The 17,919-nt window shown below is 41.1% G+C and overlaps 1 long non-coding RNA gene across 1 annotated transcript in view; it reads right to left on the bottom strand.

Moving 5' to 3' along the window:
- Positions 1–15,588, bottom strand: part of LOC117593715 — a 34,931-nt gene extending 19,343 nt beyond the window's left edge. The window contains exon 1 of the long non-coding RNA XR_004575115.1: positions 15,123–15,588. This is a non-coding gene — a long non-coding RNA (uncharacterized LOC117593715). The remainder of the gene's footprint in view (positions 1–15,122) is intronic.
- Between the last annotated feature and the right edge of the window lie 2,331 nt (positions 15,589–17,919).

Genomic DNA, 17,919 nt, shown 5'->3' on the forward strand with positions numbered 1-17,919 from the left:
CTTACATTTTAGTAATTTAGCTAGTAAACTAGGTGGAAAAATCATCTAAAAGGTTTGTTATCCCATCAAAAACTGAGGTACGAGAAGTCGACCATGTTTTTCTTTCTCTGCACCAGTTGAAACCAGTGTTCCAGAATCTACTTAGATTGGTTAAAAGGTAAAAACGTGTTATGTTCACAATGTATTCAGTTCATTGGTCAGAAAAAGCTATGGCCTGCCAGTCAAAGTCCTCATGGGTATATCCGCTTGGAAACGCTGTGAAACATACTACCGACTGTGATTTACAAAATGTTAAGTGTTTTACGTTGGCAAGAGTTATTAATGTGTAGCATGATTCCATATTTCAAGTTGGTTACAAGTATGCATATTTTTTATACAACTACAAAAGTAATTACTAGTTTAGAGATCTTTTTTACAAGTGTTCAAATTTTTTAGCAAAAAAAAACTATTTCGCTGTTTTACCTTCATCATTTTTCTATGTATTTCATTTTATCCTAACACCTTTAGCTTCTTTAATTGTGAAGTGTATGACTTGCTTTAATGTTTGGACCGCTCTAGATTTTTAGTTCAACATTGTACCATTTTGACATTGTCTACTGAACTTTCACAGGCTTTGGCTATTTGGCAGAAAGAACTCTGGGCTGAAGAGAAGTTGCAGTTTGCCGGGGCAACTGAGGACATGTCTGATATGGAGAATGACCCCGGTGGATTTTTGGTTTCCTCTCTGTGCTGGCGCTCTGCTGGGTTTGAGTACCCGATCAAATCAGCTGACGAATGAAGGAGAGCCAACAGCTCTTATGGGGAGAAGGCATTGCCAAAACAAAAACCGTTCCACTCGTCCACGACCACCACAGCCCTACCCTGGACACCTGATTTCTCAGAACATTTAAACGGAAGAGAAGCTGTGGTTTACCTGGCAACTGAGAAAGATTTTGGTTTCCTGATTAGCTAACCAGCGAAGGTCACTTGAACTGGACTGATTTACACACACACACAGTCACTCAAGTTGCAATTGCTGCTACTAGACACTCCACTTTACTTTATATTGTTTTTTGTTACCTTGTAACCCTGTGAAATTGTTTGTATACTTTAAGGAACGTTCTGTTGCTGCATCGCTGTGAGGGTACATGCAAGCATTTTCTCGTCTAACTTGTTCACATTACTTTAACAATTGTACATTGTTATTTATACACATTCATTGTGAAATACTGTGTTCTTACAGGGTAAGAGTCGCCAAATATCTTAATATCTTTACTGGTAGACACTCGTTAAAAGTGAAGGTCTGGAATCATTGCCAGTCACGATCTGTCCTCCACTGATATGGTAATACCTCACAGCAGGGGTGTGTTGTAATAATGGTGAGGTTTGTGTGTTGTGATATGCCCTAATGTCCAGTGGTGGGGTTTCCTTAAAAGTAGGGAAGAGTAGAAGAATGTCCCATGCTGGAGCTGTTGCCAGTCAGGATTCTGACTGTCCTTGACTGTTGATAGTTCCTTTGCTGTTCCTCTTTGTGAAAAGTTGCAACATAAACCGGCTTTGAAGTGTTGAGTAATTAAAGACTAGTTCTCACGACTGGCCTGGAATTGGCAAGATTCGTAAGAAGTGTAAAGGTAACTAGGACTAAGAAATGGGAATTTGGCACAGTGGTAAACAGATCAGCAGCAAAATAAAAAAGAATTGCAACAGTCGCTCCCGTGAGTAGGGTTAAAGTCTGTGTTCAATGATGAACAAATATCTAAAGTGCTTGTCGATCATACTATATGAGTGACAGTACAGCATGAACAAAAATAAAAACAATAGTAAGCAAAAAACTACGTAGTAAATGCAGAGCCATTGTCAATGCGACCTTACTCTCAGGCGCACCGCTGTGTTGCTGCTGAATCTCTAATGTAGAGACTTATTGTTGCTGCTGAAGTTAAATAAATAATAGGCCTGCAAGTATAGAGCATTGTAGTTGTTTTTCACAGTTTTGTGAGTGCAATTAGTTTAAAGCCAACTCCTTTACATGTTCGATACACAGTTGCATGGATATGGTGGGGGGTGGTAACTGCTGGCCACAATCAATTATGTGCTGTCTCTTAATTACAGAATTGTGATCTCCTTTTAAATTTCGCAGTTCGAAACCTAATCATTTTCCATTTTCTAACTATAATCGAAATCGTTACACCCCTGTAGCCTACTGTAGACATCAATGCCTCCATGGATAACTATTTTCAACCGGCAATAGTAAAGTGAAATGCTGGTGTGTCCACAAAGCTTACTATAATTAAGCAATTTAAACAAAGGTAGTCTTTGCCGAAGGACACCTCAAAAAATGTATCCATGATCACACTGTCATCCTCATAACCTTCATTTTCTCACCTCTCAGTGACAGATCTGGGTTTTTAACTGAAATTAACAATATTTTTGAAAAGGCACTGGTAGAAAGTATATGGAGTAGGAATGCATAGTTACACAGGAAACAAGGAAAGCACTGATTTATTGTAAAACATAAATATCTTTGTCTTTCAGTGTGTTTCCACATGGTATAATCGTTTCAACCCAATAGAACCAGTGATTATGAATGGGAAACCGGATCATTTCATTATTTTTGAGTTTCGTAGAACAATCATATTGTTATATTTTACAATGCAATACAATAACAATCTACTATATACAGTTGTGCTCAAAAGTTTGAAGAATTGGTAATATATTTACCATTTGTAAAGAAAGCAGGCAAAACATGTATTTTATTTCTTATGGGATTCACATTCATCTGTAGGTCATAAGCACAATCATAAAACAAAACATGGCAACAAAGAAAAACTGCATACCATTAGTTCTTAATACTGTGTATTGCCCCCTTCAGCATCAATGATAGCATGCAGTCTTTTGTAATAGTTGTCTAAGAGGCCCCCGAATTCTTGCTGGTGGTAAGACTCATGCAAAATCTTTGGTCGTCTTGCATGAATCACACGTTTGAGATCTCCCCAGAGTGGCTTGATGATATTAAGGTCTGGAGACTGTGATGGCCACTCCAGAACCTTCACCTTTTTCTGCTGTAACCACTGGAGGGTCAACTTGGCCTTGTGCTTAGGGTCATTGTTGTGCTGGAAAGTCCAAGAGCATCCCATGCGCAGTTTTCGTGCAGAAGAATGCATATTGTCTGCCGGTATTTTCTAACATGCTTCATTCATCACACCCCCCCAAAATATCAGTGGGCCACCACCATGCTTCACAGTGGGGATGGTATTCTGTTCACTATAGGTCTTGTTGACCCCTCTCCAAACATAGCGCTTTTGGTTGTGACCATAAACCTCTATTTTGGTCTCGCCACACTAAATTACAGTGTGCCAGAAGCTATGAGCTATGAGTCAAGATGTTGTTTGGCATATTGTAACCAGACTTTTTTGTTGCATTGGGGCCATAAAGGCTTCCTTCTGTCAACTCGACCATGCAGCTAATTTTTGTTCAAGTATCGTTGTATTGTGCTCCTTTAAACAACCACACCGTCTTTTTCCAAAGCAGCCTGTATTTCTCCTGAGGATACCTGTGGGTTTTTCTTTGTATCCAGAACAATTCTTCTGGTAGTTTTGGCTGAAATCTACCTGACCTTATCTTGATATCAAGAGATTCCCGAATTCTCCACTTCTTTATTACGTTGCTATACTATTGTGCTGGGGAATATGAGGAATGCACTTTCTAACTTTTCTCAGTCTTCTCCAGTTTTAAAGAGGAGGACATGAGGTCCTGGCCCACACCTCCGGAGTACCTGGTTTGGGGGGCCCGTTGCTGTCCCTGTCCTTGTCCAACTGGTCATTCTTTTGACCTAGTCTAAAATCAAATAGACTCTGGATTTAGCCCAGATAAATGTATTCATTATTCCAATTGGACTCTTAATTTCTCACCCGGCACAGCCAGAAGAGGACTGGTCACCCCTCTGAGCCTGGGTCCTCTCTAGGTTTCTTCCTAAAATTCAGCCTTCTTAGGGAGTTTTTCCTAGCCACTGAAATTCAACACTACTGTTGTTTGCTCCTTGGGGTTTAAGGCTGGTTGTCTCTGTAAACCACTTTATGACAACTACTGTTGTAAAAAGAGCTTTATAAATACATTTGATTGATTGATTGATTTATGAGTGAATGAACAGCACAAATTCACCTTATTTGCCATTTTCGCCTGTGTGTGTCACCTTCAAGGGTACATTCAAGGGTATGTAAACTTTTCATCAGAGCCATTTGGGTGATTTCTGTTATCATTATAATTTAATAAGAAGCCAAACAACTATGTGATAATGAATGGCTTCATTTAATCACTATCCTTAAATAAAAACAGTTTTTTGTACGATCAGTCCTATTTTCAAAATCAATGCCAAAAATTCACACTTTCTGCCAGGGTATGCAAACTTATGAGCACAACTGTACGATCAGTCAGTAGCAACAAATTTAATTCACTGTTGTCTGTGATTCAAATGTATAAGTTAATCTGTGGAAAAAACATTGAGAAGACCAATTGAAATTAGTATATTTTTTCTAATTGTGTGTGCTTCTATAACGTCACCTGACATGTGGCCTGCCAAAGGGTGTTTCCATAACTAACGTGATGTGTCGTCTGCCAAAATGTGGTCTTGATCATTATGCCGTCTTGCACTAATGATTGTGACTCACTTGGCCTGCCATAGAATGAGGGCCAATGTTCTGAGACTTTTTCCGAAACACTTCTGGTGACGTAGTGCCGGGATAAAAAGAGTGTTATTAAACAAAACCTGTGTAGTTACATCACAAACAATTTATTTTCTCTGGTTTTGAAAACCATGTGCAACCAGTGCCAACAAATTTTAATGAGTGGCGTCACTTTGAGGCAAGTTAGCCTAGTTGGTAGTAACCTTCTATCATATATAGCAGTAACTTTTTCAGCATGCATCACAGCCTTTACTGGACACCTTATTACCAATGTCGATGCAGAGGCCACTAGCAAATTTCAGTAGTGTCGCAGACTTTCATGTGGAACTATAAAGTTCAAATCCTGGTTAGTGTTTTCATTGTAATGGATGCATTGTTAAAACAGCCTTTTGCAAAGTAATGATAGCTGTTCTGGCCTTTTTGCTTTTCGACATATTGTATCAGAACAATGACTCAAGTAGAACAATACATGATTGGAACAATATTCCAAAAAGATTTCTGGTCACCTGAGGGTAGATGTCGAAGCACTGTCATGTTATATTTAACGAAACCACTAGTGTCGATTGAGTGTCTGACCTGACTGCCTTAGGCTTTGAAAATTGAGGTGGCAATACCAACAACTTTGATATAATTTTGCCAATTTGTTGCAAGACTGAAATGTGTGAGATTAATGGGTGATTGTGAGAGTTAGCTGTGTGACAATGGTTTGAATTTAACTTCATTTGTAGGAACTCGTTTTAAAGCGCTTCTTGTGAAACGCAGGTTTCCTCGGTTCTCCAGCACCTGAGCTCCAGTCTCAATTGGTGAAATTTCAAACAATACTTTCAAACAACAAGCGTCTTTATAGAAATGGCACTAGAAACTTCTAACTTTGACCTACTTCAGTAGTGGCGTAGTGTTGCTGACTACTGAGCAGGATGACCCCGGTTCAAATCTGGGTGGTCATTGTTTTTTGTTTTTCCATTTAACAACAATATTTCAAATAATTTCTCATTTACTGCAAAAGGAATAGGAATGAAACCTTCATCCACACGCCTCTATCATCCAAAATATTATAATTATAATGGTTAAATGTAAAGCAAGCTGGAAAGGCAAGAGAAAAGCAGGATTTTAACCCCACATTTTACTTTCACTTTTCAATTGGCACATGCACCAAACTGTTGTGCCACAAAATCTTTCCTAGCAATATGGGAAAATATGTCTTTATGAATATTGAACATCAGATTTTTATTTCTAACTGGCAGATGTCACTGTCAAGTGAATGATTAAAGGATTTTGTAAAGCCTCGACACAAATGTTTATGTTGTCTCTGTGTTTCGAGAATGTCGTTCTACCACTAGGCAGGACACAAGGTACAGAGCTGAAGTACATCCTTTTAATATCTTCAAACCACAAAAGAAGAGACACAAACCGAAACTGGTGCCGCACAAATAAAACAAACACAGCTGGTGCAAACAATGATCCACAATTCTGGAAAAATCAGAGCAACTTAAATAGGGTCCCCAATTAGAGGCAAAGTGGGACAGCTGCCTCTAATTGGGGACAACCAAAACTGCTGTTGTCAGGTCCTGACTGTGGCCCCCATGCGCATAAAGATGCCTACAAAAATAATATATGCCCACTTTGAATTTGTCAAAAAAGTTGTCAGCCTGGAAAAGTTGTGTAATACAAAAAAACTCAACATGGTGGACTATCACACAACTCTGTTTCATGGACGCTGTGTCCTCGGGGCTAAAGAGGAGATGGACCACCTGGCTTGTTATGAGCGCTCTCTTCCAAAGTTACCATCTGTGATATTATGAGGATGCATGAGTGCACATAGCATGGGTGACTTGCACATCTGTGAAGGCACCATTAATGCTGAATAAAACATACAGGTTTTTGAGCAACATATTGCTGCCATCCAGGTGATGTCTTTTTCAGGGAAGGCCTTGCTTATTTCAGCAAGACAATGCCAAACCACATTCTGCACATATTATAACAGCATGGCTCTGTAGTAAATGAGTCTGGGGGCTAAACTGGCCTGCCTGCAGTCCAGACCAGTCACCCATGCATTAAAAAAATGAAAAATACGATAAAGGAGACCCTGAACTGTTGAGCAGCAGTAATCCTATATCAAGCAAGAATGGGAATACATTTAACTTTCAAAATTACAGCAATTGGACTCCTCAGTTCCCATATGCTTACATAGTATTGCTAAAAGCAGAGGTAATGCAACACAGTGCCCCTGTCACAACTTTTTTAAACATGCCCCTGTCACAACTTTTTAGAAATTTGTTGCTGGCCTCAAATTCAAAATGAGCATGTATTTTTCCAAAAACAATAACTTTCCTCAGTTTCTCAATTTGATATGTTGTCTTTGAACTATTTTCAATAAAATACAGGGATATATGATTTGCACATCATTGCATTCTGTTTAAAATAGCATTTTATTCAATGTCCCAACATTTTTGGAAACAGGGTTGTAAATAAAGGAGTCCCAATAATTATGGTACACATACATTTGAGGACAATATTTGTCTATGATAGGACCTGATTCTTTTCTTTCCATTTATTTTAATAATTAAAGGTTAGATTTGTGTTAATATTTATAAATATTTATTATATTCAGTTGTTGCTTGTCTTTTAAGCTGTATTTTAACAAATCAAGAGCATGTTTTATTGTACTTATTTCCAGAGATTGAATTGGTCAAAACCTTTATTACGTTATAAAGCCTTGATGAACTACCTTAGCGGTATTTTGTGTTATTTTTCTACTGCATGATGAAGTGCCTTCCCCTGATTCAGGAGGCATGGCAGACAAGATATTTTTGTACTCTTCAGAATTAATGCTGCTGCTGTCAGCAGTTACATCAGTGAATGTAAGTTAACCAGTTTCAGTGGCAGGCATACAGGCTCAAGCCATAACAACCCATTTCACCATATTTCGCAGATGATGGGGTATGCACACTTTCCTTTTGCCCTCACTCTGGTAAATCCATCTTTATCATAACTGTCCAAAACCTCTGTCACAGCTGCCCACAATTTTTATCTTAAAGGAATAGTTTGTCCTAGATTCATTTTTGGATGAAACAACACTTACCTTGGGTTGTTTTTGAAGGCCCATTGAATAATTTTTAACAACAAGCCATTATTTAACCTTTTCCCAGCCTGGAATTAGCATCATAAACATTGTCCAAATTTATGAATTGAAACAGTGATTCCCGAGGAACAAAAGCTGCATTGCAAACGGAAACCTACTCCAAAACACTTCCAACTAAGAGTAGTGGTGTTATTTACTTCAAAAAAACTTGCTGTATTCCTTGACATAGGCTAATGTTTTCATTGCCACTACATAAATCTAATTTTCATCATAACTAATTCTTCCTATGTTTACCAGTGAGTTTTGTTCACAATGGTATCAATAATGACTCCAGGATGCTGGCCGTCTAGGCATCTGTTGCTCCAGATTCTGAACTAGTCTAAAAAAAGACCAGTTTGTTCCTTCTTTAATCAGCACAACAGTTTTCAGCACAACAGTTTTATGTATTGTTATAATACATGGCTCTTACTAAGTGAGTGAGTGAGAGACTGACTGACTGACTACCCCTTGTTAAATAGCGTAGTAGTTAGAGATGCAAACCTGCAACCAATAGGTCCTGTGTTAGAATCTCGTCACAGCAAATCATGCATTAGGATTTGTTCCGGATAGACAAAATCTTCGATGGCTACAACCTTCAGTAGCTGTGTTATAGTAAGGCTAAAATAAAACTGTTCACGGTTATATTGCGACTATTTCTGGTGGATTTTCAAAGTATGCATCCGTTCATGCTTTTTGGGTCCGGATAGTCAAAAGCCTTGCTGGCTGCAACCTTCAGTAGCTACGTTATAGTAAGCCTAAAATAAGACTCTTATATTGCAACTATTTCTTGTAGATTTGCGAGGTAGGCATCTGTGCATGCTTTTTGGGGTAATATAGGCTAGATCACAACCTATTGGGCAGTAAAAGAGTAGGAGTTTCCTCGATTCTCTCGTCTTTTCACTTGACGAAAAAGTAAGTTATTGCCACCTACACTTACGTAAAGGATTATTAGGAACACCTGTTCAATTTCTCATTAATTCAATTATCTAATCAACCAATCACATGGCAGTTTCTTCAATGCATTTAGGGGTGTGGTCCTGGTCAAGACAATCTCCTGAACTCCAAACTGAATGTCAGAATGGGAAAGAAAGGTGATTTAAGCAATTTTGAGCGTGGCATGGATGTTGGTGCCAGGCAGGCTGGTCTGAGTATTTCACAATCTGCTCAGTTACTGGGATTTTCACGCACAACCATTTCTAGGGTTTACAAAGAATGGTGTGAAAAGGGAAAAACATCCAGTATGCGGCAGTCCTGTGGGCGAAAATGCCTTGTTGATGCTAGAGGTCAGAGGAGAATGGGCCGACTGATTCAAGCTGATAGAAGAGCAACTTTGACTGAAATAACCACTTGTTACAGCCGAGGTATGCAGCAAAGCATTTGTGATGCCACAATACGCACAACCTTGAGGCGGATGGGCTATAACAGCAGAAGACCCCACCGGGTACCACTCATTTCCACTACATATAGGAAAAAGAGGCTACAATTTGCACAAGCTCACCAAAATTGGACAGTTGAAGACTGGAAGAATGTTGCCTGGTCTGATGAGTCTCGATTTCTGTTGAGACATTCAGATGGTAGAGTCAGAATTTGGCGTGAACAGAATGAGAACATGGATCCATCATGCCTTGTTACCACTGTGCAGGCTGCTGGTGGTGGTGTAATGGTGTGGGGGATGTTTTCTTGGCACACTTTAGGCCCCTTAGTGCCAATTGGGCATTGTTTAAATGCCACAGCCTACCTGAGCATTGTTTCTGACCATGTCCATCCCTTTATGACCACCATGTACCCATCCTCTGATGGCTACTTCCAGCAGGATAATGCACCATGTCACAAAGCTCGAATCATTTCAAATTGCTTTCTTGAACATGACAATGAGTTCACTGTACTGAAATGCCCCCCACAGTCACCAGATCTAAACCCAATAGAGCATCTTTGGGATGTGGTGGAACAGGAGCTTCGTGCCCTGGTTGTGCATCCCACAAATCTCCATCAACTGCAAGATGCTATCCTATCAATACGGGCCAACATTTCTAAAGAATGCTTTCAGCACCTTGTTGAATCAATGCCATGTAGAATTAAGGCAGTTCTGAAGGCGAAAGGGGGTCAAACACAGTATTAGTATGGTGTTCCTAATAATCCTTTAGGTGAGTGTATATTGATAGTTATTGTATCAATGTCATTCACAAATGAAAGAAAAACGAATGTTTTGTACCATGAAATGACACAAGCTTTGGGTTCATATACAGTCTCGCTAGCAATTGCTCAATTCTTATGACTATTTCAAGTAATAAGTTAACCCTAACCCTATTACTGGCTAATAAGCTGTTAAAACGGCCAGTGGCAAAAGCCCTACATTTCATAGATGCTGTTAGTGGTGGAGGTAAACTAAATAAAACCAAAATTATCTAATGTCGAGATGCTATACCGCCATTTTGCAAATGTATAGCACCATGGCATAGTGGTTAAAGACACAGCCACTCATGTGGGAGACCCGATTCGAATTCAGTGAGGGCAACAGCTTTTAATTGCGGGCCGGCTGAACTTGGCTTGCCTGGTTCCTTTCCTGGTTTTATCAATCTTTTTTTACCTCGGCATTGTTGATTTATTTTTATGTATTTTCATGAATCCTGTCAAAATTCCCATTCACTGCCGGTTGCAACCATTACAGAATGCAGAATATCTCAATAGATACTTACGTAACTCAAGTTCTAAGAGTGGAGCGCCACCCATAGGGGCTTCCCTCCCGTTGGTTTACCCCCCTGCCAATCGGCAGGCACTGAAAATGTATGCACATTTTGCCTCTCACTGCCACCTGGTATGGCAGCTATAACAGAGAGGAACACACCTCACTCAACCTCTCAAATAACCTTTCCTCACGAGCAAAGCATTCAGAGACCAGTCAGGGCATGAACCCTATGGGCAACGCACCACTCAAAGAACTGAGTTACAAAAGTGCACACAAGTAGCACAGCAGAACACAAGCCTAAAGGAACTCGCCAGCATTATGATCCATTGGTGGGTTCCCAGCGCCCTACACATGTCAAAATGGGGAAGTGTGCCATGACACCGCCCAGCATCACCCCACACAAGGAAGATGCTCAGGCAGGAAAACTGCCACACAGCCTCAAACCGGATGTCGAACCCCAGTTCACCATGCAAAAGGAGAGTGCCCAACCAAAAGGCCACACAGGCAATCCAGAAAACTGCAGAGAACTGTGCCCTACGGCACTGTTCAGACTGTTCAACCAACAGCGCTCAAACTCCATCCTCAGCCACACTGATCACAGAGTGAGCCAGAATACCCGTAGCCATGTCTCTCAGGTAAAACTGGACAAACGGTGACGGCATCCACCAAGGTGCAACCGCACAGATGTCCTCCACCCCCATGCCTCTAAAGAGAGCAGCTGAGGCCACCACTCCCAGTGTGGAGTGCACCCAGAAACCCTTATGCGTAGAGATGCCCCATGCCACATGTGCCTGATCAATCGCCTCACACAACCAGTGAGAAAGACGTTGCTTCGACCACTGCAGGCCCAACTAGGGAATCCCGTAATACACGAAGAGTTAGCGCTCAGCCTGCACCATGGCCATGCGTTGCACATATTGTGCCAAAGCGCGCACAGAACACCAACGGTGCAATCTCTCCTCCCTCACACCCGCGTGGGAAGGAGGAGAGAATGCCCACAACAACCTCTTCATGGAATGGAAATTATGGTTCAATCACCTAAGGCAGGAAAGCAGGGTTGGGCCAACAACAGTGCCGTTTTCAGGGACAGCATCCTCAACGAGATCTGATCTGTGGGCTCAAAAGGCCAAATCCCACTGTGGCAGCATTCACCAAGCCACTGGCCGTAGACTGCGGGACCTAACCAAAAAACTTTAACCAAAGGATGACTAAAGACAGACACTCTGCTTATCAAATAGAGATTGCAGGAATGACGGGACACTGCCGACGTCACAGCAAAAGGTGTCAACCCTCTCACCAGTGCGCAAAGAGTCAAAACTGGCCCGCGTAGCTAGCGGAAGCAGAGACTGCCCTCACACCCTGAATGATAGCGATGATGACCTCGGTCAATCCCTGCTGTAGTGCTCCAATGCGTCCACGCCCAATGGGAGTTTGTTTTGTGCGTGCAGTGAAAACAACAGGGGGCAGTGTGCATCCTCCTGGGACACGAACAGATCCACCTTGGCTCTCCCAAAATGTCTCCAAATCTTACGGACAATGTCGGGATGAAGACGTCACTCATTCCGGGGACCTCCCTGAGACAACAAGTCCGCGCCCACATTGAACTTCCCGGGATTGTGGAAAGTGTAGATGTAGTGATTGTATAAGTTAGTGAACTGTTATAAGCTGTTGTAACCAATGTAGATGTATTGATTATATAAGTTAGTGAACTGTTATAAGCTGTTGTAACCAATGAAACAAAATATTAAATGTCTGTAATATGAACCGAAACTGAAGGAGCAAGTAGGAGAATAGGAAACCCTGTTTAAGCAGTTGCCGGGGAGAGAAAGATTTAGTATGTCTGTTTTGTGAGAAACAGGTCACAGGTCAGAGACACACACACATAGTCGGACAGACAAGACAGAAACCAGAAAGGGGGGCAAGGGGATACTTGCAGTTATCCTATAAGGAATAAAACTGGGATTGGGCCAATGGCACACACTTTGTAAGTTAACGCCTCTATCTTTTGGGCGTAGTAGAAGTATAAAAATGATGTTTTGAATGTTGATCCTTAGACATTGTGCGGCGACACGTGTCTCCAGAAGCTTCTGTAATAAATGGACGTATAACTACGGTAATTGCCCTGACTCCCTGTGTTTTATTCTCCTTTCCAACAAACCAACTCGGGGAAGTGTTATACTTCAACAAAAGGCCTCAGCAACCTGAGGTGCACCCGAGCCCATTCCCAAGTCCATTCTGCTAACAGACGGAGAGACAGAGACTTGTCTGTTGATGTACACGATCGCCAAGCGATCATGCCAACAGACGTTTCATCGTGAGCATGTGAAACAGCCTTTTGGGCACAAGGAAGTTAGGGGAGTAAAGCCTCTTCTCCCTCTGCTGCAATGGGACCCGCGCCACAGCCACCTTCTCTGGGAGGTCTCAGGGAAGCAACCTATTATGCCAATGAAGTTCTTACCACAGAGCGAGTGGGAGTGTGTAAAGTCCCCACCGTGCCCCTACGAACCCCAAACGGCAGAGGCAGAGCTAAAAAATTCCTGAAAGGGAACAGGAGGCCGGGATGAGTCAGGACATTGAAACACACAATCGCCCACAAATATGGGGGATTTCCCCACAGCGGAAAAGGGGGGGGGGGGGGCACTGGCAGAGCCCACACACACCCTGAATACGAACTCTCTACTCACACAACTCGTAGAGGAGGGAGAAGGACAACTCAGTTGCAACATGCGAGGGCGCATAGCAACCGCTGCTGATGCATCACCATGGCAACCAGGCACAGAGCCAGCTCGCCAAAAAACTCAAATAGTTGAGGAAAATACTATTCCCCACTCGGGAACCAAACCCAGGTGGCCAGGGTGGCAGACTAGGATACATACCACTAGGCCTCCGGGACTCACTGTTTTTGAGGGAAGTCAGAATCAGACCAAGTAGTTATAGTTATAACTTTCCAGGCGACAGACACAGACTGAAAAGGCAGACCCGTTGGCATCCCCACACAAACTAATTTCGGAGAGAGGACGAGTCCTCGCTGCAGCACCGGCACAGAACTCGATTGAGCCCGAGACTGGAGAAGTGTAAACAGACATGCAGGGACGTGTCGCCATGGTATGGTAACGCTGCACCATCACCATGGTAATGAGGCACCTTGCCAGCCTACGAAGAGCAGAGCTAGACAAGGTTTCCCCTGAAAAATGTATGCTTATTCTTTCCATGTCGGGAAAGGGTGGTGTCTACCGAAGAGATTATGGCATAACAACCCCCAAGGCACACCAAGCACTGCACAATTCTAGTCTGTCGAACCGCCTGGGCCAGACGGGGGCCCTAAGTGGCCGCTTATGGAGCAAGGGAGTGGCCAGGGTGCCTTCCCGGGGCAAGTTGTTAGTTCAATGGATGTGTAGGAATTGGAATATTTCTCCTTGCGTCCCGCAACTCAATCTTCCTCTAAAAACCCATTGAATGAAAAGGCCAGCCATGCCCTCTTCACCAACTGGTCCTGAAACATTGTGTTGCGTGAATCCAGCCGCTTAACACCTTACTTGTAGATTGTTAAGTTGTCATTATTTATTGTTTTTGCTGATCTAAGCTAAACATTAGCCTAATATCGCCACCAGTCAGGTTTCCACTGAAGCATATCCTAATAGTGGAATTAACAAACGACTTGCATTCTCTGCATAAATTACAGATCTCCCCTGATTAATGTTTGTAGAACATCCCTAACAACATTGACTACTTCATTCCATTTACTATTCAAGTAGCCAATTTTATGTATTTGGTTGAATTTGGGAATCATTTTATTAACCATCTATCAGGAACACTAATGTTTACAGGCACTCACCAGAACCCCATTCTAACCACATTTCAGCCTAAACATCAAAGTACAATACCTTGAAAAGCTTAGGTGTGATAAAGTGTTGGATCAATTGCCTACACACCTTGCAGCTCTCCAGATAAGAAGGGCTAACATGTATTTCATACAGAAGCCTAATGAAGCAGTTTTTGTACTTGGTACCTTAATCAAGTGAACTATATAAGATGGTTGAACTATGGGATCATAGACCAGCAACCTTCTATTTTGATTTACATGGGCTACATATAGATGCTGCCAGTTATTGTGGGAAGTTATGGAATTACATTTAAGGGCTTTAGCAATTAGCATTTATTTAATTCCAAGTCAAGCACTGTCCATAGTTTACAATAAAACACAACATGTCTTTAACATAATGCATTGATTTCGAAACAAAAAATGTGTATTAAGGGCAACATTTGAACACATTCTAAATTGTTAATTAATTGTGATTAACTACAGAAGATTAATCAGGATTGTTTATTGTACTCGTTTGACAGCACTTTTATATTTTGTCTTGTTATTTGACAAATTTTATTCAAAAGCGTTTCTGTGTTATCCATATTTATAATATAAAATAGTTGTTGAAGTGCCCAAAAAAAGCATGGAGGTTTCCTTAGTACATCTTGCCTCCCTCCCACCCTCAAATGGGCTGGTGCACCTCTCAACTTCTGTGCTGAAAATTAGTCCCACTCCAGCCCCGTATAACTGGACAGTTCGGAAAGTGTGAGGCATTGCACTCTCCCGTTGTAGCCAGTCCACGTCTGGAATACCCTGACAATTTATACCTTAGCCTTTTGTGCAGCTTTTTACCTTTAATGAATTCCGATGCTCCAAGAGGTTCACATTCCTCTGCCATTTCATTCACCGTTGATTTTGTCTTAAACAAATAAATTGAAGATTAAGGAAGCGCAAATTGTTGGGCAAAGTTCTTTAGACATGCTCCTTTTGGAACTAAATCACAGTGCAAGATATTCCACAATTTCTTTTCATCTTGATGAAATGTTGAAGATTCAAAATGATGAACGTTAATTCTAGACGAAAACTATGTCGCACGCAAATGGGATAAAGAAAAATGCAATGATGATCATGAAATCCAACTCGCAACAACTCTATCATCTCTCCACACAGTTTTATATTCCAATGTATTATGTTCTTCAAACTAAAACGTTTAAGATTGAAGCTTAAAACATCAAGTGCATCCGAGGTCCATCCAAAGTGTGCATATCATATGTTTAAACACAGAGCTTGTTGAAATTGACAAGTTGAGTCTGACTAATCATTTGGTAGGAGGCAGTTCTGACCCAACAAATTAATCCCCAGCCAAGTGTCTCAGCGGCTCACAGATGGTTAGCCTACTAATCTAATGTAATATTCCACTGTCTTGTGCGCAAATTAGTGCACCTTTACGCATAAGGATTTAAGAGTGTTCTTTCTGCATTTTCTGTCATATTCTGAACAGTTATCTTATATTCCTCTTGTCCAAACCCATTTTTTATTATTATTATAATGGAAACCTAACTCTGGGAAAAGCCAAACGTTGCTGGGATTCAACATGGATTAGTACCTATTATGCTGTATTAATCTTGCAACCGTTTTTTGTTGTCAGTTTTAGTGTTTGTATGTTTTCCTAGTGAATTGTTGTGGTCTATAGTATTTTAAAGATATACACTGTAACTTCCAATTGTCCCTTTTATTTAATATCTAATTAGGTATTTATAATTCAACATGATTATTTCCATTTGGAAATTAAGTGATAACCATTGTGACCTCATGATAACGATTAGACTTCTTTTGGGTTGTGTATTTGGCATTCCATGTGGCAGGTGATGCATTCCTTCCTTCAATTGTTTCTTCCCACCTGAGTAGCGTTAAGCCTCACTACCTTTATATAGCAGCATGTGCCACTGGGCTCAGGTCAAGCACTTGCGGGCTCAGGTTTAGGCACAATCCTTAAACATCATATGTCTGGGGCATCGCTATGTTATGTCCGGGACATAGCTGCTGTGATGGCAAAGCCATCAATTAGAACTGTTTAGGAAGTAGGTACAGAGACAAAATGTGTAGTTTATTTGCAAATAGAGAGAGGTATCAAAGCTTACAGAGCACACTGTAAAAAATAACACAGAACACAGAACAGTCATCAGTACTTTTAGAGTAGAATGCTTGTGGTAAGATACTGCACAGCTGTCCTGTGTCAACAATACATGTTCCCTTTGTTCCATCCATAATTAGGTTTTACTCAAAAGGGCAGGCTGTCCCCCCACCTTATGCCAGGGAACTAAGGACACTGTAGGCAGCCTCTTTAACTCAGAAGGGCCACATACCATCTGGACAAAGCACAGACAGATTGACGGAGGACCCAATGATCTACTGACACCATTCAATGATGGCCATAAACAAACGTGATACCAGATCCCCCTTTCCCACATTCCTTTTCTTATCTAAACATGAGGAGTTAGTACCATTTCATGAACCCAATATTTAAACCAGTAATTCCTTTATACATTTATAGAATTAAGAATACATAATTTCAAGAAATTCCACGACACTACCCATCATAATTAAATGATAATGAATGTCTTTGAGTGGGAATAGTTTTCTGCTGATTTTTGGAAGAAGACAGTTTTTAAGAAAATGCTTTCACCGAGGTCATGTTATTCTCTACTGTAATATTTTGTACTCTATACTCTACCTTTGGCTTTTTTGTCTCTTTTCACCACGTATCTCTCTTCCTATTTAATAAAATTTTGCAGATGCGTTATCCAGTGATTTACAGAAGCAATTTGGGCTATGTGCCTTTCTCAAGAGCACAACAACATATTTCTTTCACCTTAGCTGCTTAATGCAACTTTTTTAACCATTCTCCCACCCTGGCTACCTCTCAATCCCTCCCTCCCTTCCTCCTTTAATCAAAGGTGAGAGAAATGTATACTGAATAAAACAGATGATAACTTCTGGTAGATAATTAGCCCCAGATGCTGATTTCATAGAGAGGGCTAAACCCCATTTATGTTATGACATTCAGGGGACTATCGTGTTACAAGAGTCATCTTTGCTTCAAAGAAACACCCACAGTGCCTTCTGTGAAAAATAGTTATATTCTACTCAATTATATTCTATTTTATTCCACTCCACTTCTATGCTATTCAGACATGTCAGTTTCCTGTACAACTAGACATGCGCAACATTCCCTGGTGTATTTTTGTTACCTTAAACATCCCCTAAGTGTCTTCAAATGTAGCCTGTCACAGTCTATTCTTGTCTCAGAAACATCCATCCTAATTATCCAATTAGATCAGACCTTAAACAGGGTTCATGGAAACATGGCCCGGCACAAACAGTCATGTATATTGATCCAATGGCCGATGGGAACTTGGTGAGGTGAAACACTACAGTGAGTAAAGCTTATTGTCCAGCAGAACTCGACACTCTTCCTAAGGCTTTATAGCGGTCCTTTTTAATCTCTTCCTCCACTGACCACTTGCATCTTGGGGTTGTGACCATCACTGTACAAATGTTGTTTGTGCTGCTATCATTTTATAGATATTAAAGAATTTGTATAGGTAATTCTGAGGTCACTCAGCCCCCCAACATCCTCCGAAAATCA

This window comes from Esox lucius, chromosome 3 (assembly GCF_011004845.1).
Source record: "Esox lucius isolate fEsoLuc1 chromosome 3, fEsoLuc1.pri, whole genome shotgun sequence".
Lineage (NCBI taxonomy): Eukaryota > Metazoa > Chordata > Actinopteri > Esociformes > Esocidae > Esox > Esox lucius.